The following is a 25,583-nucleotide window of genomic DNA, read 5'->3' as shown; positions in this document are numbered from 1 at the left end:
TCGATAAGTAACCAGTAAATAAGAGTATGCCATTTTTGAGGATTTTCATTTGGCCTCCCATTCTGGGGTGGTGAGTCGAATTTAAAAAAAGATTTTTCCTTCTTTCTGACTCCTTGCCACTGCTTTACATCCACACAGAATTTAGTCAACAAGTGTTTGGGGAAAGTGTTGCAGGGGGAGTGCATAACTTATCTGCCATCTGATTGTAAAGAAAAGTGATTTTGTTTCCATTTCTCTTAAAAGTTTTATGTACATTGTGTTAGGAGTGAAATTACTGTATAATCAGATTTTGCATTTGTATTGCCACACTGTGGTGGCTGCTGCCTTAAGTTTTGTAAAAACTTTTTATTTGAATTCTAAAAATAAATAATTCATTGTTACACACCAGCCTGGTTCATGGTCCATTGTGACACAAGTGTTTGTCAAGGTGGGTGTGAGACGGGTTGGGTGCCTTCTCAAAAAAGAAGCTAGGGTTCAGATAAAACATAAAAATGGCGTGTTTTATTGTGTGCCACCTTCAGTGTCAGGGAACAAGTCACTGGCTGGATTGTGCAGTGTGATAATCCGCTACACAGTGGGGGCTCATGCCGGGATTGAGATAAGTGTTTCCACCCATGACAGCTTAACACAGCAGGATAATCCAGAAAAGCTAGTGATACTTTTTGTGGTTAGAAAACAGTTACACTGTAAAAGCGCCATTCCAGAACTTATGCCCTGAGTATCAGGCCTGTGTGTAAAAATAAAGTCAAAGTAACCCTGAACTAGACAAAAGCAGAATACAGATTTGTCCTTGCATAAGTAATTAAATAAAGGAAGAACACTCTTCATAATGGGCACCATTGAGATCAACTTGGCTAGGCAGCACCTTCTGTCCAAACTTTTCATTAGAGGGGAATGGGCAGCGCAAGATCAGGAGGACTGGCTATCAGACATGATGCAACAGGTCACCTCCATAAGCATGGATGTGTGGCGGGACAGTAGCCTATTGCATCAAGCCCTGACTGAGTTTTATATGACTCACAATATCAAAGAGGAGCAGCTTAAGTTGGTCCAACTCACTGCGTACAAATATTTCCACGATAGTCATAGAAGAAAAGTATCGAGGAAGAACCTTTGCACAGAACCAGTCTGAGCTCTTACACCAAATCACAATTCCAGAGTAAATTAAAACAGGTAGAAGAAAAAAAAAAATTTAAAAGAAAAAAAAAATGAATATCGCAAAAGAGCCCAAATTCTGAAGAATTTGAAAACCACATCAAACAGTTAAAAGAAAAGTTGACAGCACAACAAACCAATTCAGAGCAAGATGCCCAATTAACTACATTAAAAGAAGATTGTCAGGAAAAGGCTCATTACCTGAAAAAGAGTCAACACAAAATAAAACAAATAACAAATAACAGTCTGCTTAGAGGACATGGACGCACTACAAAAAACAGATTTAGAAATTGGACAAGGAGAATAATAAATGAATAATTGAAACACCTCATTCCCAAACAGAAGTCGAGCCAGAAGTTAGGTGCTGTAAACCAACAAAGATGAACTGACTCAACAGATTAGCACCCTGCATTAGGAAAAGGATGCCCTAGGCAAGGAAGTGTGCTAATTAAAGACAGGCCTACAGGAAGGAGAGAGTCAGACCTTCTGGAACTGACTGACCTACAAATTGAATATGAAAATTAAAGGGGCACATAAGACAAGTTGAAGGTGATCTAGAAGAGACCACCTAGGCCACAAATGTGCAGCGACAGGAGATGCAGCTCCTGCAACCAAAATTGCCTATTTCCATGCAACACAAGAGGCCAAGAAAAGAAATTAGGCCCCCTGTGATGAGAACAGGGGAATACAGAACCAGGTAGCACCCCAAGGGAAGGTAATAGAGGCAAGTCAAGCCCTAACAGAGCAAAAGGCTCAGGCCTTTGCCTGGCATCAGGAGATAGGGGCTGAGAGGGAGAAACTTGAGCTGTTAGAAAAAGTGATAGGTTAAGTCAAAACTTGAGGGATCCCGAACACGTAGAGAGGGACAGGGCCATTCCTGATCACAGTGTGGGGCCCTCTCTACCAAGGGCTTCAAAACCCATTTACCACTTGGCGCGAGGCACTGCTGACCTCACGTGCATCAGTTCACAAGAACCGGGGACCATGAGGCAGTCAGACTCAAGTAGACCCAGCATGATTGAGCAGGTAGGTCACCACCCATCAGAGATTGGACGGGAATCCCTGTACAGGTTAAAAAATATTATGGCTGATGTATCTGACCAGGAAAGCTCAGGGAGCTAGACCTGCAGACACATCTAAAAAAGGGACCACTTGGTTTGATTTGCAGAGAAAAAAGGAGCACAAATTGAGGCCCCAAAATAGTATTCTAAAAACCTCCACCCAATCAGGACAGTGGGGGGTGGGCGTTTCCACCAACCTTGGAAGCAGGAAGGAGTCAGAAGAATACTCTACTATGCAAAAGAGGGAGTCCAAGAGAGTGACTCAGAGCCGAAAGTGTGAAAGCAAAAAGATGATATCGAGGCCGAGTACCCCAAAAGGAAATACACCCAACGCGGGTTCAAAAGAAACACAGATCTTTATTCTATAACTGAACAGTTTCAAAGCAAAAAACAACAGATAGCCATCAGGCCCTCAGTACAACACAGCGAATACCAGCCCTGTTCGGTGTGTGCAGTGAGTGGTACTGTACAGTAGAATGGTTGTGCCTTTTATTCAGTGTGTAATCTGATGTTCAGCCACTTGCAGGTTAACCATTTCTTTGGGCTAGGGGCTTATGCCGAGTTCGTTCCTAATTTATGCATCTATACATTTACGGATCATCCTTCATTCATACTCCAACAGGTTACAATAGCAACAGTGTCTCTTTGGATTTCACATTGAGCCTTCGCACATATCTTATACAATATAGTCAAACAAGTGTTCACATTAGATGCTCGAACAGTATTGTGCATAATATATGTTCATGGATTAGTATCAATGGCACAGATAATCCTTTATCCACAGGTCAATGAAGGATAAGGTCTCATTACATGACCCTAACATTTGGCCTGCGGGCAGTTTATACATTAACTCACATGCAGAGGTCAAGACGACCATGTTACAAGCAGAACAACACTGTCCACCATCTAAGAACACAGGGTGACTGTAGAGAATAGTATTATGTACATGTGATGAGCCGCGCGCAGCGTCACGCGAAACCCTGTCTCATAGTTATCAAGGGAGACAGGTGTTCGCGAGGCGGGAGCGACGGTTGACCAAGAAGTAGAAGGAGTGGTTGTGCCGGTGGGCTCTGTTACAATAAACAAACAAAACCTTACTTTCATTTGTGTCCGCCTCATCACTACAATTGGCGACGAGGCGAAGACCTCACGCAGAGCCCGCATCTGAGCACGATCTGCTTCAAGGCCACACGTGAGTTTCGGCACCTCCCGTGCCTCTGACTGGGAGGGAGCACGGTGCGAGGTGCCGGCAAAGCCTGTGATGGCTCCCTCACTAGGGCGGCAACTTCGGGAACCCTGCCCCGCTCCCCGGCCTCCGTATGGTCTGACAGGTGAGGAGGGGTACCGAGGGAGCGGGGAGGTGAGCGACCCGCATGACAGGAGAGCGATAGCGGCGGCGCTGTCCATACGAAGCCTCCTAAGTCTTGCTTCTTGGGATACGCCCACTACCAGACAAAACATCCTCTATTGCCACACAGAAAAGAAAAAGTAAACAAACGGAGGCTGTTTTCTTATTGGAACCAAGAGAAAGAGAGAAGGAGTTAAAATATATATCTCAGTATTGTCTCCAATGCTACAAAGTTAACATTACATATTGAGGGGGATCTAAGACACCAGAGATTCTCAACATGGCAGCAGCTAGCATGGCCCCACCTCCACCCTTCTTGATGGAACCTGGTGTCCCTCCAATAAGATGGGACAGATGGAAGAAATTATTTGACACTTATTTAGTGGCAATTAGAGGGGATAAATTTGCTGCGTCCAGAAAAGAAGCAATACTTTCACATACTTTGGGCACAGAGGGTCGCAGTCTATACGATGGTCTTCCTCAGCCTCCGCTAGAAGGCCAAGGTGAAGTGGATCAGTACACCTTGGCAGAAAGAAAACTAGAAATTCACTTTGAAGCGAAGAAAAACATAACGTTCGAGAGACACGTTTTTCCAGAGAACACAGGATCCCAGTGAACCAGTGGAGAATTTCATTGCAGCATTGAGGTCTCTCAGTCACACATGTGAATTTGGACAATTAACTGACTCGTTGATATGAGATCAATTAGTGAGATGCACTAGCAACTTGAAAATACAGGAGAGATTGTTGACAAAATATGCATCTCTGGAGGTGGCGGTAGAAACTGCCAGAGGGATGGAGCAAACACATAAATACATGGCGACCATGAAAGGAGAAAAACAAGAAGGCGAAGTAGCAGCTGTGAGAGGAATCTGAAAAACCAGTATGAACAAAGAAACCAAGTGCTACAAGTGTGGCAGCAATCGACATCTCTATGAGCGCGTTTTGCCCTGCAAGAAATGCTTTGTGTTTAAAGTGCAATAAGAAGGGGCATTTTGCTAGAGTATGCAGAGGAGCTAACCAAGTGAACTATATTGAACCAGGGATGAGAGTGCCGGAACAGGAAGAAAGTGAAAGTCTACTTCAAAACCAACAAAAATAAACATGTGTTGGAGATAGCGGACTTATCAAACAAAGGGAAATCTCCCACCGATGTATTCTTGATAAATGGAAGAGTGGTCCCGTTAAAGGTGGGTAGTTGCTCACCTTGGACTTTGGTATCCAAAAAGACTTATGAGAACTGTCTGCATGGCTCAATCAATGATCTTAGACAGCACAGCATAGAACCATATGCATACGGCAATGTTAGAATGGAGATATTAGGAAAATTCCAGGCAACTGTTGAATACAAAGGAAGAAGTTGTGACTCAGACATATATCTGACACAAGAAGGATCATCCCCGTTAGGGTGGAGCGAGCAACATAACCTGGGTATACGTGTACAGGCAAATGCAGAGGAGCCAGTAACAGTTGCGGAAGTTAATGACAAGTGGGAAAATAACTTTCCTGAGGTGTTCCGACCAGAGTTGGGAATGCTTAGAGGGTTTGAGCACGAAATACGAATGAAGGCTGGTGCAATACCACAAGTACATAAAGTAAGGCCTGTAACCCATGACTTAAGAGGAAAATTGAAGGTGGAAATTGAAACTCTGTTACAGAAGGGTTTCATAGAACAAAGTGAGAGTTCAGAGTGGTTATCTCCTATTGTGGTGGCTATGAAGCCCACTGGACAATTGAGACTTTGTGTAGACATGAGAGATATCAATGGGAACATTTTAATCGACAGACATCCTTCAGCTCCCTTGAGTGTGGATAAGGCATCTCCAATTATCGGTAAAGTTTTTTCGGTGATCGACCTATCTCAGGCATATCATCAGATTCCTTTGAAAGAAGACTGCCAGCATCTCACAGCATTCATAACGCCCTTTGGATCATTCAAATATTGCAGAATGCCATTTGGGCTAGCTTCCGCAGCCTCTGTGTTTCAAAGAGTGATGGATATCATATTGGAAGGGATAGAGAATATTGTGGAATTCCAGGATGACGTACTTATGATGCAAATTCTGTAACTGAACATGAGTGGCGAATTAACCTAAAATGGCAGCTAATACTGATCTAAGGTCAGGACCTTGCAACTCGGATTTCTTCACAGAGCGACTGGGCTTAGGCCAATATATAAAATAAAGGAAGCATGATATGATTTCCCGTCCGACAAAAGTACAACAGGGGAGAAGAAACTAGGCCCCATCGTTCTGAGAGAGAGTCCCAAACTCAAAGAATTAGGCAGCGCCTAGAGGATGGTGAGGGAACCTCAAATAGAAGCAACTCTGAGTCTGAGGGCGAACGGGCACGGGTGCATCGGCAAAAGAAGGCTGACGAACAAAAGAGGACTCTGGTGAAAAACCCCATTAAACAGATTAAAGCTATCAGGAGTTTCATGACTTTGTACCACAAGAATACCAAATATTCTGTCTCGGAGCATCTGGAGCTATATGAACAGATGACATCTTTTGACATTAAAAATAACAAGAATTCCATAGAATTTGCAAAATGGACGTTCTCTCCAGAGGGCTCCAGCTTCTTTGCTGGGCTATCAAAACAATTCAAAGTGGTCCACCTACAAGGTGGCCATCTTGAAGCACTTCTCCACTCACAGAAATCCCCAGAAGGCCTGCAAGGCGGCCTACAATCTGTAGTGTGGAGAGGATCAAGCCCCAAGAGACTTTGTTCAGGAGCTAAAGCGGGCATTTGTGCAAACTACTAGTCGGGTGCGCTCGAATATTAGGGAATTTATAAATACCTATTTTCTTGCAGTCCAAAAATATATCATGACACAGCTGGTAAGAGATTTCCATGATAAAAGGACCCTGGACTGGGTAATAGAGCAAGCTACCGAGATCTACAAGTTCCAAAAGCCTGTAGAAAACAAAAATCCAACAAAAAAATCCCAAACCAACCAACACCCCACTGCTGCCAAGGTGGCGGGGGTGAAGGTTGCCTCCATTTTGGACCTAGAAATGGGGGGCCTAAAAATACTCCTTGCCAAAGCCAACCAAACCAGAGGCAAAGAAGACCCTCTGATCAATCACAAGAAGGTAGTAGTCAGGGAGGGTACCCCATTAATGTGCCCCCTAACTCTTCCAATTTCATCAGCCCTAGGTACAAGGGCAACAGACATCTTGGGGTACCTGTGGACCCCCCAGCCCAGGGGGAGGGGGTCCAATCAGGTAAGTACGGCCCCAGGGAACTTCCCTCAGGAGGGCAGTAGTCTCCCAAATTCTGGTATAAGTTTTTTCCCTAGGTACCCTCAAAACCCCAACATCGGAAGGGATAGTTACCCTTCCTAAGAGCAACCCTGAGTTGACTCTAGACCCCCGTACCAGCCAGAGCGGGTGTCCCAACTGGAGCGCCAGGTCCAGAACCTAACTCAAGATCTGAGTTGCATATTGATGCTTCAGCAGACCCCTCTAATGGCGGCTCAGAATAGCTCAAACCAAGGGTCTGGCACCCCACAACAATGATGGGGAGAGAACCCCAACAAACAACTGGTTCCAGAGGAGGAGGCACAGGAGGAAGGGGGGTGTAAAGCCCTAGAGGAAGCTTCCTTCCCGACCCATGAAAAGCCCCAAGACACCACAGAACCGGAACTTAAGTCTCCTGCCCCTGAAAATCTTCAACCCAGGGAACAGAGGGTGGGTAGGAGAAACAAAGATCAAAATTACCCATTTTGTGGAGGAAGTCTGTGTCCTCCAGTTTGAAGGGGAAGAATCCTTGGAGGATTCAGGGAAGAAAGTCTTCTCCTTCAAGGACGGGGGGGGTCCTCCCAAAGAAAAATGGGTCTCAAGAGACCAAAACTCAGATTGGGTAGGTATGGGGACTGATTCAGAATCACTCATACCTGAATCCCAGAATTGTCATCCAGAGAACATAATGATCCTCCCCACAAAATGGTTCAAGTGACTGTTGCCAGGTAAAAAGGGGAAGCACAGAATAAAGGGAAAAAGGAGATTCCAAAATGTCATCTATTTCAGGATGCCAAATTTTCTTTACAGATTCCCAAACTCCAACACAGAAAACTGTCCAAAACCCCAATGTGTCGGAGTCCCAAATAAAGAAACTAACCGCCCAGCGTGCCCAAAATGCCCATTTCCTTTGCCCATTAGAGGAGAAAGAAGGTAGATTCTACGCCCCCGTCCGAGTGCAACTGCAATGTGCATTTTTAGCACTGGTGGACACTGGATCCCAAGCCACTCTTCTGTCCAAAAGGGCTTTTGAGCAGCTACATTCAGGGAGGGGTGGGAGGTGGGGGAGAAGAGACACCAGAACCCTCTCACCCCTCTTCCTGGACAACTCCAGAACTTCAACGGGAATGAAATTCCTGTCGAGGGAACTGTGGATCTGGAAATTAAAATTGGGTGACACAAGGTGAAGCACCCAGTCAGTCGTGACTCCAGAGGGAGCCCTATGTCTGTTACAGAATGACCTCCTTCAGAGGGTGTCTGCCCTGATAGACTGTACAAGGTACTCCGGACTCAGACTAACCGGCCAATAAAATTAAAACAAAGCATCAACTATGTCAGTTTAAATGGCACATGCCACATGGTTGAAAAAAAAAAAAAAAAAAAAAACACAACATTGAGTTCCATTTTCAAAACAATCAAATACCTGACATTACTGTAATTGCTGTAGGACAACAGACTGGTGCTGGGAACTCTCCATTCCTGAAAATCAACCTTCCTTCCAGTTTCAAGTGGTATTCAACACTGGAAGGAAATACCTTGAAATGTTATACCGATCCCCAATTTGAAAATCCAAGTCCTGTAGTCAAAAGTGATGAAAAACCAGCTCAAAGCTTTGGCTGATATTCAGAAAATGAGTGAACACCCATTCCTCCCTATTCAGTTAAATGAGGGCAGGGAGCCTGTTCTCTCCAGAGTTTGCCTGAATCATTGAAAAATCAGCAAAGCGTTGTTCAGGAAACTACCAAAAGATCCAATCATTCACACATTTAAATTGATTGACAAGTGGAAATGGGCCTGGAAATTCCTATAGGTGTGTTAGGCAGAAACCTGTGCAGTTCCCTTAGGGACCACTGCAAAAGATTTAAGACTACAGGTGTTGGCAGTAAACCCACTTGGTAGCAGTCTGTACCACCCAGATTTACCTGGTAGCTGTGGCTGAGCAGTCAGACTTCTCTCAAGAAGAGTTAGGCAGTATGCAAAGTATACACAATAGGCACTCAGATACAATGATACAAGCAAACACTGACCAGAGCTTTGGTAACAAAGTATATAATTATTTATTTAAAAACACAGTTGAAACACTCCAGCACTCTTATTGTAAAATATTCGAAACACAGTTACTATTGTAATATATACACCGCTTTTCCTTATCAGATAAGTCATAGTAAAACACCACTTATTTTCATACAGAGGTGAGCGCTTAACTAGATTGCACTCCAATAAGTTTGTGAGAAAGGGAGGGAAAAAGACAATATGAAAATGTACACCTCTCTCAGATTCAGGAACACTGTTAGCAAGGCAGAAGAGCAAAAAGTCACTGGTGAGCCAAAGTCCAAAGGCTGGGCCCACTCTTAGAGAGAGCAGAGCACAAATGCGCCCAAGATCACAGTTACACTATGCTTAGAAAGTCTTGCAAAGGGTTCAAAAAGGGTTTAGAGAGGCTTTAAGAAAGTTTAGCCAGGGTGTCCCAGACTAACCCAGGTTCGAAAGCCAGGGGCTAAATCTACCCCGTACAGTCGGTAGCAAGGGAAGCCAGGCGGGACACGGTACCTTAAGTGGGAAGGATCCTCCAGCGGTGGCAGTTGTTCCTGGTAGTGGGTGCAAGTTGCGTTGTCGTCCAGGGGAAGAGAAGATCTCGACTTGGAGGAAAGATGAAGGTCGTTGCACTACCAGGGAAGAAACCAGCCGTGGAGTTTCCCGGTTAAAGGTGGTACCTTTGTTTTGCGGTCGTGGTAAAACGTGGTCTCCCGGTTGCCGGGGTGCTTGGCACGGGCAAGGCGGCCACAAGGTACGTCGGGAAAGTGAAAAAACGGTGAAACTGGTTATCCCCACCAGTCAAAGGAAGAAGACTCTCCGGCGGGAGATCTCCTCTGTCGTTGGGAAAAGTGGTGAGGCAGTCCAGCAGGGCTCCACCGGTGGTGGTGTCGTGGCAGGTTGGCTCAGCTTCTCCCTCGTCGGATTCTTAGGTCCTGTGGCGACTTCTGAAGTTCCAGTCCCCAAAGCCCTGCTTTTATGCAGAAAACCCCCATTCACTCAGCCTAGCTGTCACTCAAACATGCAAAGTGGTGAGCCGGCCGGCTCACCACTTGGGCCAATGAGGATGGAGTGCGACTTGAGTTGCCTAGGTAACTCAGTCCAGGGTGCCTACGTTTCCCTCCACCCCTCCTAAGTACCCCAGACAGAGTGGCACCACTTTGGAGGGCTTCTGTGGAGAAGCCTGCCAAAAAGTGGAACAAAGGGCTCGACTTGGGTTGGAGTCACAGAAGAGAACACAAACGCCATTTTAGAATCAAGTTTTGGCAAAAAACACCAACCGGAGAATTAATATTAATTAAATAAACCGGCGGTATGTTTCGAGGCTACCGTAAATAATTAAATAAAGATAGTAGCCTAAAACAATGGGAAATCCCATAGGAAAATATTCGCGGTTGAATATAAAAAAGTAGTATCCACTGCCACCAGCCAAAACTCAATCAGGGGGGACGGAGACATGCCCCCTCAACTAACAGACCCCGGGGCAATTGAATTGCCCCAGCCAGTACATTCACAATATGATGGTTTGTACTCGTTCTGTTCAGAATTTAAGACTAGTAAAGTCAATGGTTATTTTACATGCCCTGGGAGACAGTCAGTCCCAGGGTATGGAGTCTATACTGGGGGTCACTATGACACCCCTGTGTTACTCCATGGAGGGTGCTGTGTAACACATCACAGAAACACATGAAGCCCTATGGAGTAAAAGGCCCCATAGCCCATTAAACACATCTAGATTCAAAGAAAAACACTCAAATCATGTCCAAGAGTGAGGGTGAAAGAGTCTCACTCTTGGCAGGAGAAAAAAATAAACCCCAAAAATCCAGCAAAGCTGCTGGGGGACTCACTAGGTTAGGAAATTCAGCCTAAACAGAGAATTCTCCCCAACAAGGTGATAAAAGCATAGAGCATAATTGGTGGGTCGTGCGAGATGTCCCTGCTGCATTCTATTTAGGCAGTGACATTCTCAATCAGTTCGCAATTAATATGGACCTCATAAATTACAAGGGCTAGTCCCGACTACGGGGCAACCCTATGGGCTTTGATAATTCTGAAAAGGCATTTCGGTCAACCCAATTGCTACCATATGCAGTTGAAATTCAAATTGGAGATGAAGTCACCATCCCAGGATGGACCCGACAATTCCCACTTTAAAGATTAAAAGAGGACAAACTCCAAAACACGGATACTTATGTACACCTCAATTCCCCCATCTCCAACAGCAGGGATTGGGGTTAAACCCAAAACCATTAGTGGACTTAGAGCACAACACCATTCTAAAAGGGGTGGGTAACAGCGAACCTAGGAGTATCACTGTGGGCGCAGAAACCTTTATTGGAATGACGGTTGACGACCAGCATTTTTCCATGGATTTAGGAAATGAAATCATAGGACCAATCCCCAATGACTGTTATGACTGTGACAATGACATACCGCCAGAAAGGATCTTCACCTGGCAGGGAGGAGGGGGGCGGGCATTTCCTGGTGTACTCATTCTGCCCTCAGTCCAGGTCAACACCCTCACCACGGATCTCTCCACACCGCTAAAAGAGGCCAATGAGATCACGAAACCCGAGGTCTTCCCAGGCTTCAGACAGATGGTTGAAGAATGAGTAAACCTTGCTGATGCCTGTGAGACTGAGGAGCAAAAGTTGCAACAGGTGTTAGATTTTCAAGATATCTTTCCTGTGGACTCGTATGACTGTGGTTGCACCGAGATCCATACTACCTCAATTCCCACGGACCCTAGAATGACTCCCGTATTCATGAAGCAATATCGCTTGCCTCTTGTGTCTATGGAGTCCCTGACTAAAATCATACAAAATATAGAGTCCCGTGGGATAATTCGTCCAGTCCACAGTACCTTTAATAATCTGGTACTGGAGATTTTAAAACCAAACGGCCAATGGAGACTTTGCACAGACCTTAGGGAGCTGAACAATGGGTCCACATGTCCTGATTAACTTTTCCCTACATTGACCATGGATTTGCCCAGATCCAGGGGTCAAGGGTGTACACTGCCATTGACCCGACCAATGGATACTGGACCGTACCAGTCAGTAGGGAGGACCAGCACAAGCTGGCTTTTACCTTTGGGGGTCAGCAGTACAAATGGATCTGAACTCCCTTCGGATACATAAACTCCAGCAATTCATTCAACATCTTCCTACATAAGGCCATGCCAGACTTGTGTGAAAGGGGTAACCTGGCTTATGTGGATGATGTCCTCATTAAAAGCTCAACTGTGGAGGAACACATAGCGGAAATCCACTATGTTCTGTCCCAGTTGAATGTTGCCAGAGAAAAACTGTCCTTCCAGAAGGCACAGTGGTGTAGCACCCGTGTAAACTTCTTGGGACATGAAATCACTCCCGAGGGTCTTGGTCCCCAGGTGAAGAAAGTGGAAGCACTACTAAAACTAAAAGACCCCACAACACTCATGAACTAAGGAGCTTTTTTGGACTGACTAATTGCAGTAGTAAGTTAATTGAGGATTACGTGGGGGTCAAGAGACCCCTGGTCCATTTGTTAAAGGGGTGTCAAGTGGGAGTGGGATCCAGAACAAGCCGAGGTAATGAAACAAGTCAAAAAGAAGCTTCTCACAAGCGCCTTGCCTAGCTTATGCTTCTTGGAGACAGGGTTCTCGAATACATACAATATTATATCAAAAGCATGACAAGGTCAATAAAGTCATCTCCTACTCAAGCAAGACTTTATCCTCGGAGGAGGAAAAATTCAACGATTGTGAGAAGGCACTCCTGGTAACAGTGTTGGCATTGAAAAATTACTCTGTTTATCCATGGGAGCACATCATAGTGGACACTCCGCACAAGCCTTTGCAATACCTCCAAAGTGGCAGAATCTGGGCCAGAAACATAATTCCAGAATTACTTCCTGGATTCAGTCCATGCAAGGCTTTCCTGTGGTGGTCAGATATGGCCAAAAGAACAAGATTCACTTTGTGCAAAGTCTTGCTGACTTGCATGATTGTGCCAGAGAAAACAGTCTCACAGACGATACTAGGATGTTGAGCGGATGTAGAGTACGGTGAGGGTACGGAGCTGATGTAGAGTGCGGAGCGAGTGTAGACTGCGGAGCAAGGAGTGGGTGTGGAGTGTGGAGGGTGGAGCAGGTGTAGAGTGCAGAGCGGGTGTAGAGTGCAGAGCAAACGGGTGATGTATATGGATGAACGGGTGAAGTGGTTGGAAGGAACAGATGTAGTAAAGGGAAGAAACAGGTGTAGTGGGTGGAAGGAACGGAGAATGGATTTGGAAGAACGGGTGACGTATATAGATGAGACGATTGAAGTATGTCGATAGAACGGGTGAAGTGGATCGATCAAACGAAAATGTAGTTAGAATGGGGTCTAACACCTAATATAAACCACCATATGACATCTCCACGCTTACTCTCTTCTTCACACCACCGCTCAACTAGAACACAGCTATACTATGACACCATTCGGTATAGCTGTTCTAATACCATCATCAGCCTCATACCCCCCATCACTCTAACTAAACACTGCTGGTTACCCACCCTGCAGCCTAGGTGTTCTCCTCAGGCCTAACGCAGCCAGAAGCTGTCTGGATAAAAACCTGCCAGAACAAACACATACTCTTGATTTCTCAACCACCACACCTACCGCCAAGAAGCAGCTATCGCATGAATGCCACACCAGCTGCACACATATCCGGTGCTCACACGCACCTTTTGACTCTCTACTCTCTCTACTGACTTGAACTTCGGTTCCCGAGGGCGTTCAACCCACCAGCACCTTGAGACCATACCAATGGTACATAAGGCGCTATATAAATGCAAAGTAACATAACATAACACAGCCCACATAAGCCGTGTCCGCGCGAGTCCCAGTGAGTGGCTCACCGAGTGGACTGTATTACTGTCTCACGGTGGAAGATCTTCGTTTCATTATTATTCTATTTTCATTTTTTACTCTTATCTTTTAGAAGGTATTTTTTTTTTATATTCTTTGTGAGTATATGCAAATTGTTTCACGATTGCCTGTCAGTATGTATACTTTAACGTCGGATATGCCTATAGAAAAACCAATGGAGAGTGCTTCCTGTACATATCCATATAAAACGGCATTGTCAGGAATGCCTCTTCCTGTGAGCAAGAGAAATGCTCGTATAAGCAAACCGACATACGATCGGTCTCCTTATCTACGGATATTAGGTCTTTTTATGTAAAATAAAATCAGTACCGACAAATTGTGAGAAAAACTATGGGACCGTTTCCTGACTTTACACCGCTGCAAAATGGTGAGACAATGCTGGCGGCCATGTCAGGTGCAGGTGTAGTGCCGCCAATGCATGCAATAAGTGATGCAGTAAATAAATCCTTAACTGTAGACAATGAAATCACTGATTCTGCCCTTAATCTAGCGTGTATAAGCGGTGAATTACAAACGGTGCCTCCGCAAAGTGGGATCTTAGTCTACTTTGTCTACAACCAATGCCAAACAACAAATGATTTCAAGACATTCAGTAATACATCCAGAACAAACAAATTATGATTTAACGATTACAGGTGAAGTCGATACAGAAGCAATTGAATTTATGAACAGTCACAACAACCCGTCCCAGATCTCCCAAGATATTATATATCTGCTCTAATACAGGGGACCTTATTCAATTAGAGGAAGGCACAGATGATTACAAAAGGTGTAACATCGCTGTTGCCTGACCCGATGAATAGATTGAATGCTCACTTTGAGAAAAACAAAGATATGAGGCCTCACGATCTATCAAAACGGCCTGTTTTATTTAAGAAAACCCATAATGAATCAAGCATCCTCACCATCATTTATTGCACCTACACCACGACGCACTCACTTCAATGATATGGCTGACAAACAATTCTTTATTCAAGATCGGCACTCAGAGGTTTTCCTTTCCAGAAGCCCTGGCTTTAAACACCTTGGGGGCCATGAATACTGCATTGTTGGGGGATCGCTAAATTATATGAGACACTCGATGGAAAGGTATCGAAACAAGCTGACATGATAATGGAATTGATGAGGGATACTATATCTATAAAAGAAAATTCCGAAAAAAATAATGCTTCAAACTGCCCCGCCATTAGTGGAGGTTGTTGCAAAGAATTCAAAATCAATACTAACACTTGGCAAGCCCATTATCGAAATGGAATCCACCTTGAATGATATGCGTACCACACCCCAAACAGTCTAAATCTCATGACCTAGTGCCGGCAACAACGGGTAATAGAATCCCATTGCCCACACAGGGCGCCACAGAGTGTCCAAAAGTGGAGGAACATACATCAGAAGTTGTATTGCATCACAAAGATGAGGCACTTCCCCAACCTAATCAATTCAATCCGTTTGATTTGTTTAACAAAACAAAAAAAATCTGGTGAAGAAAAGAAAAAAAGTGTGAATCCACTATCGAAACGAAAAGTGATCGCACCAAATCACAACTTCCAGGAAAGCAAAAATCAAAAACACAGCGCTTCATAAAAATTTTAACCACTCCAGCAAGACAGACATTTAAGCCTAAGCCCATTCTCAGAGATATGCAGGTGGTACCAATATCGTATATTGATAACCAAAATATGGATCTGAATGATTCTAATAACAAGGATCAATTAAATTATAAACCACTTAATGAATTGGTCTCTATGTCTGAAGAAGCTCAGGACAAACAATTGATTCTGGTGCAAGCTAAATAAAAAGCACCTCCAACAATAATGCTGAGCAAAGAGAATATGACATTTCCCACATTCGATCAAATGAGGTCCACGATTGTGACATATATATACAATTTAAGCAATCCAAATCCTTTGCTACCTACGCCGGATATTGATGATGTTCCTCACAAACTAACGTCACAAAGTCTACCTGTAGATAAAATTGATCTAACTCAACTGGGTCCAAAAAGTATCAACTTAATTAGGGATCAGCCAAATGGAGATGGTAATCCACCTGAGGGCTACGGCTCCAGTAATAAAGAAAAAGGTTCCATGGTAGACAAGGGTGCGCTTACCTTTTATAACAATATGCACCAGCTGTTATTGAAGTGTAGGGGCTACCCATTTCAGGCATTTGATTTAAATAGAACTAGCGTTTTGAATATTTGTGCCGATACTATGGGTTTAAAAAACATCACGCCTTCCGATATCGACTTAATTCAATTCACACATGATTCAGACCTTATAGAAGCACGCTTGTATATTCCTTCAGCTTGTATATTCCTTCAGGGGTAGTTTTGAACACTATGGTCAGCAAGACAACTTTTTTTTAAATGGGTTTCATATTGATGCAAGCTCTATCTACTAATAGGCCTAGACCAACAATATCTATACCCAATATATATGGCCTTTTGCCCAGAAAAAAATAATAATAACCTGAATGCCATCGTGACAACACAAGATGCAGACCAATCCGAGAATGTTCCAAAACTTTAGTCAATAACAACTCATTAATAATAACACGGTGAGTCTGTTGTCTTGGAACACTATAGGCCATAAGCACTTCATCAACACAGAATCCAAAAGCCTAATGGCTCATTACATCCTAGTGTTCCAAGAAACATGGCTCACCAAGATCCCTTTATGGGATATACACAACATCTCGATGGCTCCAGCCATTGCTGATAATAAAGGTCGTCCGATGGCAGGCTTATTGATTGCCAATAAAAAGACAAAAGGTTTTTTGGCCACGGAACAGATATCTGCTACTAATTATAATCATGTTGTCAAAATCACTTATGTCCAATTCAAGTTTGCGATTGTTAACATCTATTGGGGCAGGCAGAATTTGCCTGTTAATGTATTCCTTGCGGATGTACAGAACATCTTGTATGATCTCATGTTCGATGCAATGCTCTTGGATACATTAATCATGGGTGATTTGAACATGCATATCCTGGGGAATACCATGATCGACAAATCGCCAGAAGTACTCACTTGAGTCCAAATGATGGCAGATAGAAACTTTTTTTAAACTGAATGGTTGCAACCAGGGCAATCTCACGGCACAAAGCATGTAGGCCCGGGGTCCGCAAACTGCCTTTTTGAAATATATACACAGATCTTAAATGTTTTAATCTAGTGAAAACCTTTAGTGTAATTGACTCGAATTTGAGCGATCACAAGCAATTGCATCTGACATTTGTGACTTTTATCCCTCTGACATTGTTGTAAATAATGTTGGTAATAGAATGCAATGGTCTAATCAGATATTGTTTAAACTTAATCAGATGCTTGTGCAGAAATATCAGCATCAAGACAGTGGTAGCGCAAATTGTTATGTTACAGCTATGCAAATCTTTAAACAAAAACCGCGATCCAATGGGCAAATTTGCCAAAAACCTATGCATGCTTTTAATACAGATGTAAAACAAAAGAAAGCTCTGTTACGTCTAACCATTCGACAATTGCAAGATGAGCCGGAATGTATGCGAAAGACCAAAAAAAAAAAAGAAGCTGCAATTAGAATATAAGAGTTGGCTACACAGTAGACGTGGCATTCAATACACTTGAGATGGCGCACTTATGTTGAAACAGCTGGTAACAAAATCAGTGGGTGGTATATGGGCCCTCTTAAATAATGCATTACAAAAAACTCAAATCTCGGCTCAGATAAATCCAATTCCTGCAGCAGTATGGGGACAATATTTTTCCAAGGTTTATCTGACGCCCTTTAATGATCTCTAATCTAGGCTGGAGATTTTGAATACTAATCATAAATTTGAAATTAAGATGATATTTTAGAGTGCATCCTAAAACTAAGTGCCTCCAGGGCTTGAGAGCCCGATTGGGTTGCATAATATCATGCTAAAGCATAACCCCCGTATTTGGGCCGCCATATTACATCTAATCTTAACAAATTGTATGCAAATAGGTAAAATTCCATCTTCGTGGAAAGGTCCACAATCGTCCCGATCTTCAAAAAGGGATTGCGAATAGACCCGGGCTCTTATTGCCCTATTGCTTTGTTGGACTGTCCCGGAAAGATTTTTGCACGTCTTGTACTATGAGAGTTCAATAACTGGCTAACTGATAATAATCCGAGGGATCCCTATCAAACAGGGTTTGGCCCAGGATTGGGAACGGCAATTCATCTTATTACGCTAATGGAATCCTTGAGCAAGCTAAGCAACGCAGACAACCGCTATATGCAGCGTTCGTGGATTTCTGTACTGCATTTAATGCGGTTCCAACGGAGATTCTACTCATGAAACTGATGAGTCATAATTGTCCATGGTACATTTTAAAATGGATCTACGAATTCCATAGTGATACCTCGATCCAGGACCGTTTGAGTACTGATGGGTTCTTGTCAGACCCCTATGATGACCACTAGAGGTCTAAAACAAGGATGCTTGTTGGCATCTGCATTATTTAATTTCTTCATTGCAGATGTCCAAGAGTACTTTGAGGGGCTTATTACCGACTCACCTAGTCTGCAGGGAGCGACGATAAAACGGTTACTCTATGCAGATGATATGATCTTACTTTCCAAAACTTCTAAGGGGTTACATGCCATGTCATCGGCCCTGGAAGACTTTGCCAAAAGTAATTCCATTAGTATCAATACTACAAAGACGCAAATAGTGCAGTTTGGAACAGCTAAACAGTCCATGAGTATAATATTTGGAGGCTTCAGAACACCATTCTTCAGACAGTGAAGCAATATGTATACTTGGGGGTGCTTGTCAATAATGACAATGATAAACCATATGCTATTTCACAATCTAAAATGATTGGTCGAATATACTGTAAATTCTCCATAGGACCTATAATCATGTATTACAAACAAAAAGTTGTTCCAATCTTATTGTATGGTGCAAAATCTAAAAAGTGGAAACCATATACATAGTGGACTAAGCGCGAGAGCGGTTATTGGAAGAGGGTTCTTTGCCTTCCTATGTCTCAACCAATTTCCATCATAAGATATGAACTGGGACGTATACCTTTAAGTGGGGTGTACAAATGGAAACTGTGCTTTTTACCGCAAGTGTATCTTGCACGAGTCAAACAACAATGTGTTTTTAGTGGTATTACACAGCCACGCTAGTGGCTGTGTAGTTATGGTTAAGTTGCTAATCCCATTGGAAGAGCACTTTTTGGGCAGCTTATAACTTCGCTCTCTCTGGACGAATCCTCCCCAAACTTTTCAAATAAAGTATATGGCCCACTCTGAATAAGAAGTTTGGTCCAAGGGGGCCAAAGTTATAGGGGGGTCCCAAAATTATTTTTTTCCCCATAGACTGAATGGGGAAAAAAACTTTGCGCACGCCTACAGCCCAAACCGCTGGACGGATTTTCACCAAATTTGCAGCAGGAGCAGCGGCTTGGTCCCGAAAGCGTGCTTTTGTAAATTTGGTGAACATCCATCCAGTGGTATTTTTAAAACGACCAAACAGTAGGTCACAAAAGATTGATATCTATGTCCGCTCCGTGGACACACTTCCCTTTTTGCTCCACGGACAAGACACTTATTGGTTAATCGGCTTGCGTCATGTCCGCAGACATGTGACGTGCTCTCTGATTGGCTGGGGTGAAGCGTGAAGTGCATCAGATTTTTGGAGACGCCCGCCATCTTGGATTTGCGTCCGGTGTCCGCGGACATCGCGGTAAAAACATTAAAAAAAACACAATATTGCACTGGTCAAACTTATCAAATAATCTCTGGGGAGGTGACGGGTGAGGAGGATGGGATGGGATATGGCTGCAACAAGCAAAAAACTGATGTTTTTTTCCTGCGAAAGTCCAAACATTTCAGATGTTCGTGAACAGTCCGGTGCAGGAACGGAAGAAGTGGTTGATTCCATCTTTGCCTCCACAAAAAGCACTTGAGAAGATTTTGTTTGATAAAACTCTATCAAGAGATCTGACGGGACTCACAGCATTCTGTCACACGGTAGATTTGGAGGTGTTCCACAATATGTGCCTAAAGTACAGGCCAAAGAGATTGCATTTCGGCATTCAACGGATGAAATATAGGATATTACTAGCAGTATTGATGCATAACGAGAATGTAGGCCGTGACCAGTCAAGGACTGCGGGAAACCTTGGGATGCTTCGCTACAATATGGCCTTTACAAAAAGAAGCAAAAAATGGGTGGTCAAGCCAGTATATGATGAAATGGAATTTGATTTTGTGAAAGATCTTATTAATGTTTTGGAGATGTATAATCATGGAATTGCGTGCGATTTTGTTTCGAGTACACATACAACGGGGGTCATTCTGAGATTGGAAATAAGTACCGGGCTTTACTTGCCTCCAATCTCGTATGGCGTAAAGAACGATTCCGATCTGGTCCCGACTGCTAATTGCGGGCCATTACGACTTTGCGGGCACGAGCTTTTCGCCATGCCGGTAAAGCACTTAGCGACATGCCGCAAAAGGGCCCGTAAAACCGCTTGACGCGTACTGTAAGTAACAATACCGCCATGGAAATAGCGATGTGCGTAATTACAGAGACCGTAAATTACGGACATCACTAAATAACAGAACCAGAAATAACGTCATCGCACAGGAATGGGAAAGTGCGCGGCGGCCATCTTTCAAAACACAATCCATTGCCATCTTCATCAGGCAGCACCCTTGGGAGCATTCTGAACTACGGAAAAGGCCATCACACCCTGCAGGAATGCCAAAAGCCCCAAAGAAGTCATCAGACCGGCTCCGCAAGCTAAAATTTATCCCGGAAGAGCTGCAGGCCATGGTAGGCACCCTGGCGGAGCACGCTGACATAGTGTTCAGCGGGGACATGCGCCGGGAGCCGGTGCTCCGTAAAGAGAACATCTGGGCACTAGTTGCCCAAAGGGTGAGCGCAGTAGGCACCACCCCCCACACCCACAGGGACTGCCACAAACGGTGGGATGACTTGCGGCTGACGGTGTGGAGCATCCTCTCCGCCAACCGGAGTCTGGCACAGCAGACCGGAGGGGACCCAAGTTCCCCCACGAAACTCGTGGCATGGGAGGAGACATGTGCTGCACTGATTGGGACTGCATCCATAGAGGGCGTTGGCGAAATGGAATGTGGGGCACCGTAGTCTGCTGATGGAGGCGAGTGTCCAAAGTCAACACCGCCAATGGCAATTACATGACAAATACACACCCAAGGGTCGTCCAAGGCACCTTGTCATGGTGCCCTCCCCCCATCCAAGTCATGCTGAGCCAACTGCCACCCAAGCAAGTGCCAAATGCAAGTACATAACGCACATCACACATAGTGCACAAACTGGCACATCCCATGATGCACACTGTGCAACTGGGTTGGCAGTGTGCCAGTCAGACTGCACAGTACCAGGCCAGGATAAGTGACTCCGACACCTGCGTACATATCAGACACATGTTGCAACGCCCAAAAGGGCACAAAACATAAATGACTGAAATGTGAATGCAGCCATTAATGTAATTAGCGTCTCAATCAATCACTCATGTCGTCCCTCTCTTCTACCCCCACAGGCACTGAGCATGAGAGCGAGGAGGCAGAGACGAGCCATCCCACCACCTCCATGGGCAAAGGCAGGGTCCACCGCATACCAGCCCGGAAAGACACACCCACCCCGGCTCCTCCAAGGTCCATTGAAGATGCACCACCCCCATCCCTCCCTGCATCGGCGCCTGCCATAATGTCCACCCCAAGGTCAGAGGATTGGAGCATTGCTGGGGAGGTGGCAACCACGGCCCCCCTGGAAACCATACACAGCCCCTTGTCCATCTGTGGGGCGTCAGAGGGTGACTTCTACCCCACCGTCCACACCCCAGAGCCCAGCAATGTCCCCCAGGTGTTGTGCAGTGATTCAGGGGAGCCTGAAGCACCTGGCCGATGTGCACGTGGCAAAGCACCGGGAGACTCCAATCCCGTGCCCAGTCCCCCAGTCGAGGCCCTGTCAGGGCATATAAGCCCAATCCCCTGCAGGGATGAAACCCTGTCACTGGATGCACTGCGTGCGGCACAGCTCACTGCCCACATCACTGGGCTGATGGAAGACAACCGCCAGGGCAGGGTGGAGTGGATAGACGAACTGATTGCAATGCGTCAGGTAGTCACGGACAGTACAAACCGGTTATGCGAAGTCCTTGGACGCATTGCAGATGCCCTTGAGGCTGCGCATCCCACTCAGCAACAGGACACCCCCTCATCCAGTCGCTCTACCCCGGCAAGCCCACTGCGACGTTCTCTGCATTCTCTGCGCCGCCGGGACATGCCTCCCCCGGACCCCGGGAGCATGGAATAGTTGGCATAGCTGCCACATGTGGCGATGGTCACCATGGGACTACTGTTGCAGAGTTCGGGGGGAGGGGGTTGGGGGGTGAGGGTTTGTTGCAGAGTTGGGGGTGATGGATGAGGGTTTGTTGCGGAGTTGGGGGAGGGGGGTGGAGTGCTGGGATGGTGGAGGGAATGTTTACAATACACCGTTGGTGTCGCAAAGTTTAACCTGTGTGGACATTCATCATTGAGCATGTGTATTATGTCGTCTGACAGTGCATGGTCTCCAAGTATCCACACACCCAGTGCCCTGTGTGCCCATGTAATGCCACCCAATGGTGACTTGTGTTTCGTTTTTGATGTCCAATAAATGTTTGCCACACGACATGTCCCTCCTGTGCACCGGCTCCATGATGCTGTCTTGCCCCTTCACTCCATCTTCATCTGGTGTTAGCAGTCCCATCTCAGGGGACAGGGCCATGTTCCAAGGGATGCACATTTTTTTCAGCTTCACAAATGACATGGGGGTCTTGGACACCTACACATTGCAGTAGATGTGTCCCCCACCAGACCATCTTCGGCAACTCATATGTGCCTTTTGCAAGCCAAGTGGCTGGTTCATCTCCACGCATGCACGGGTATGGGCAGTATTGTAGGCCTCAATGGGCCTGTTCTGTGGGTTTCTGACAGGGGTCCTGTACCATGGTGTCAAGGGACAGCCACCAACACCTGCATGTCTAGCCAATGAAGGTAAGTCTTTGGACTGTCATGGTGGAGAACTGAACTTGTCTTTCATGGCAGCAGGTCATTGATGCCCATACGCACATGTCCATGGATGCATTTAGCCCAATCATGGCCACAATATGTGTCCTGTGCAATGGAATGCCGTAGGGGGGTCGGGGGGGTGTCTTCGAGATGGTCTATGAACAATGGCACGCACATCTTGTGGTACGTGCTTCGTTGATGCATGCAGCAGTCTTGAGGTTAGATCCATGAAGTGCTGTGTACTGTGTGATTCCGTAGTTGGGTGTGTTGGCTGGAGTCACATGGAGTGGCATATTCATCATACTGCTCTGATCCATACTATGGTGAATTCCACCACTCATATGGGTGTGCCGAACCGGTGATGTAGTATCCCTGCTGCCCTCAGTTCAATCCACTCCCAGGGATGACTCTCCGGTGTGGTAACATGCTGGGGCAGCAACATTCTGCATATGCAGTGAGTCTTCCTATATGCCCTTACGGTGTGTGGGGGCCGCCAATGAGTGGTGCATGTGTTGTGGGATTTGGCCTTGTCACATGTTGGTTATGTTGTGTTAGGTGTGTGCCTTACTCCATCAATGTGGGTATCTGTACTCATGTGCCGTTACACTGGATCTGTGGCACGGTGTTTGGTGGGGTGACCATCGTGCACTGGCTTCTTCATTTCAACCCAGTCTGTTTATGCAGGCACCCACCTAAAGGCACGGATGCACTGGCATGACAGTCAGACGACTCACCAAGCAGCCAGGCACATCATCCTGCATGTCGCCCCATGCGGCAGGGTAGCGTGGAGTTCAGCTGGCCAATTGAGTCATGAGTTGGTCCTGGATGTCGGGCCCTCCCATATGTGATGTTCTTGCTTGCGTTGCATTCCGTCTGCACGTTGGTGGAGTGGTATTGCTTGCGGTTGTGATACGCCACCTGCATGCCATCCAGGTCCGCCTAATCCACGTGGGTGCAGTCAGGGGCACCCATGTCATTTGGCATGCCTGCCAATGCATGGGGGGCAACCTTTGTGTCGTATATCTCCTGGGTAGTCCATGGTAGGGATTTGTAGCCCCTTGTGTGCTTGAGGAGGTGGTCCAGCACTTGGTTCTGCGTCCGTGAAATGGATATGCCATGCATGGGCCCCACTGTGTGCTCTTAGGTGCCTGTGGCATGATGTGGGGTACAGGCACCACCTTCAGTTGAGCGGGGATAGCGGTGTGTATTTGTATGATGCTCACTTATCTCGTAATTTCTCAGGCCAACTATGGTGGTGATGGTGTCACAGTCAAGCTGGTAGAGGGTGTGTATCTGCTCAGGGGTTTGCTTCAGGGACCGGACCTGATGCGTGGGAATGGGGGCTGATGGGGTGGGGCATCGTTTTTCCCTTACCTCCAATCTCGGAATGACCCCCATTGTCAGAAAACATTGCCAACGTGCCCCGTCCACCTAAAACAGAGCTTGTGGAACAGTTAAAATCCAGGTACAAATGATTACCATCTTTTTTTTGATCAACAATGTTTTTAAGAAGTGTCCAAATAAAGTATCCAATTTATCTACTAAAATGTATCCTCTTTGGTAATTTTTCAACTACTGCAGTTTTTACAATCGCCTTACAATCCCACAAAAGGGATGAGACCTAGGCTACATAAGTGAAGGACTCCGTGACCTAAGCATAGGTGGGGCTTTCGCTAGAAACACTGACTCTTTTTTGTGTACCCTCTACTCCAATTTTGGAGTAGGGCGCATTCTGTCATTGCAAAGTTTCCCCTACCCATCATCAGTGCCACGATCGAGCAAGGACAGCCCCCACATTTTTCCTCCTGTGCTCGTGCATCACAATTACAGTTCTCATGGATGCGGTGAGCCAAGATGTTGCAAACTAAGAATGTATGTTCATTCTGAGTGAAGGTCAACAGCTTTGAATTTTTGCTTGCGAGCTAAGGAAGCCCACGCATCTGACACACACTATAAGGTTCAATTGTTTTTTGACCTTGAGAGAAAGGGACCAATCCGAAAGGAATTGAATGAAAGGAGGGGTGTAATAATGTAAGATATGATAAGGTTATGTATTCCAAAACTGACTAAAGAACGTGTAAAATCAGTTTATGAAAAATCGTTGGTGCGAACGGAGTCTGCGTTACGGTCTGAGTAACGCCAATAGAATGGAAATGCCGAATATAATGCAAGTTTGACTTTCGACAATTTTATACCCGAACGAGTATCAACTTATCATTAGCTGACCATTATTGCTGGGTTACAGTCTACTCATTTGTTCTGTATGGCATATTGCAATGAAACGCAAGTATAACCTTTGTGTGTAATGTTCTTTCTACCGCCCACATGGGAGGTCCAGCATTGAGATGCATGTAGACCACTACTCGGTTCTCCCAGGTTCAACTCTAATATTTAATTAAAATGCCATCTATGTGCACCTCGAATTGTAGCATCAGCTTCCGTATCCCATTTAGAGTTGAACATACTGCATAGCACTATCCTCGGAAGCAAATTGTGTAATACTTTCCACATTGTTTTCTCTCCGTTGACATTGTTTCATGTCTGTGCTAATCGTTAGTTTAAACTCTATGCTGAATTAAGAAGTCAATAGATTCATTGTAATAAAGATCAGCTACTGCGACACATTTCAATTATGTTTTCTAAAAAGGTACATCCTGCCATTCTGCGATTGTCATAGATTCCAGATGCCAACTGACGGTTTCTTCAACCGGCAGCTGCAGATACTTGTGAACAACTGGATATATTTGACTCTTTTTTGGGACGATCGGCAAG

The sequence above is a fragment of the Ambystoma mexicanum genome, chromosome 6q, assembly GCF_040938575.1.
Source record: "Ambystoma mexicanum isolate Mex_15411 chromosome 6q, UKY_AmexF1_1, whole genome shotgun sequence".
NCBI lineage: Eukaryota > Metazoa > Chordata > Amphibia > Caudata > Ambystomatidae > Ambystoma > Ambystoma mexicanum.
The sequence above is the reverse complement of the archived record's forward strand: the minus strand, read 5'-3'. Positions refer to the sequence as shown.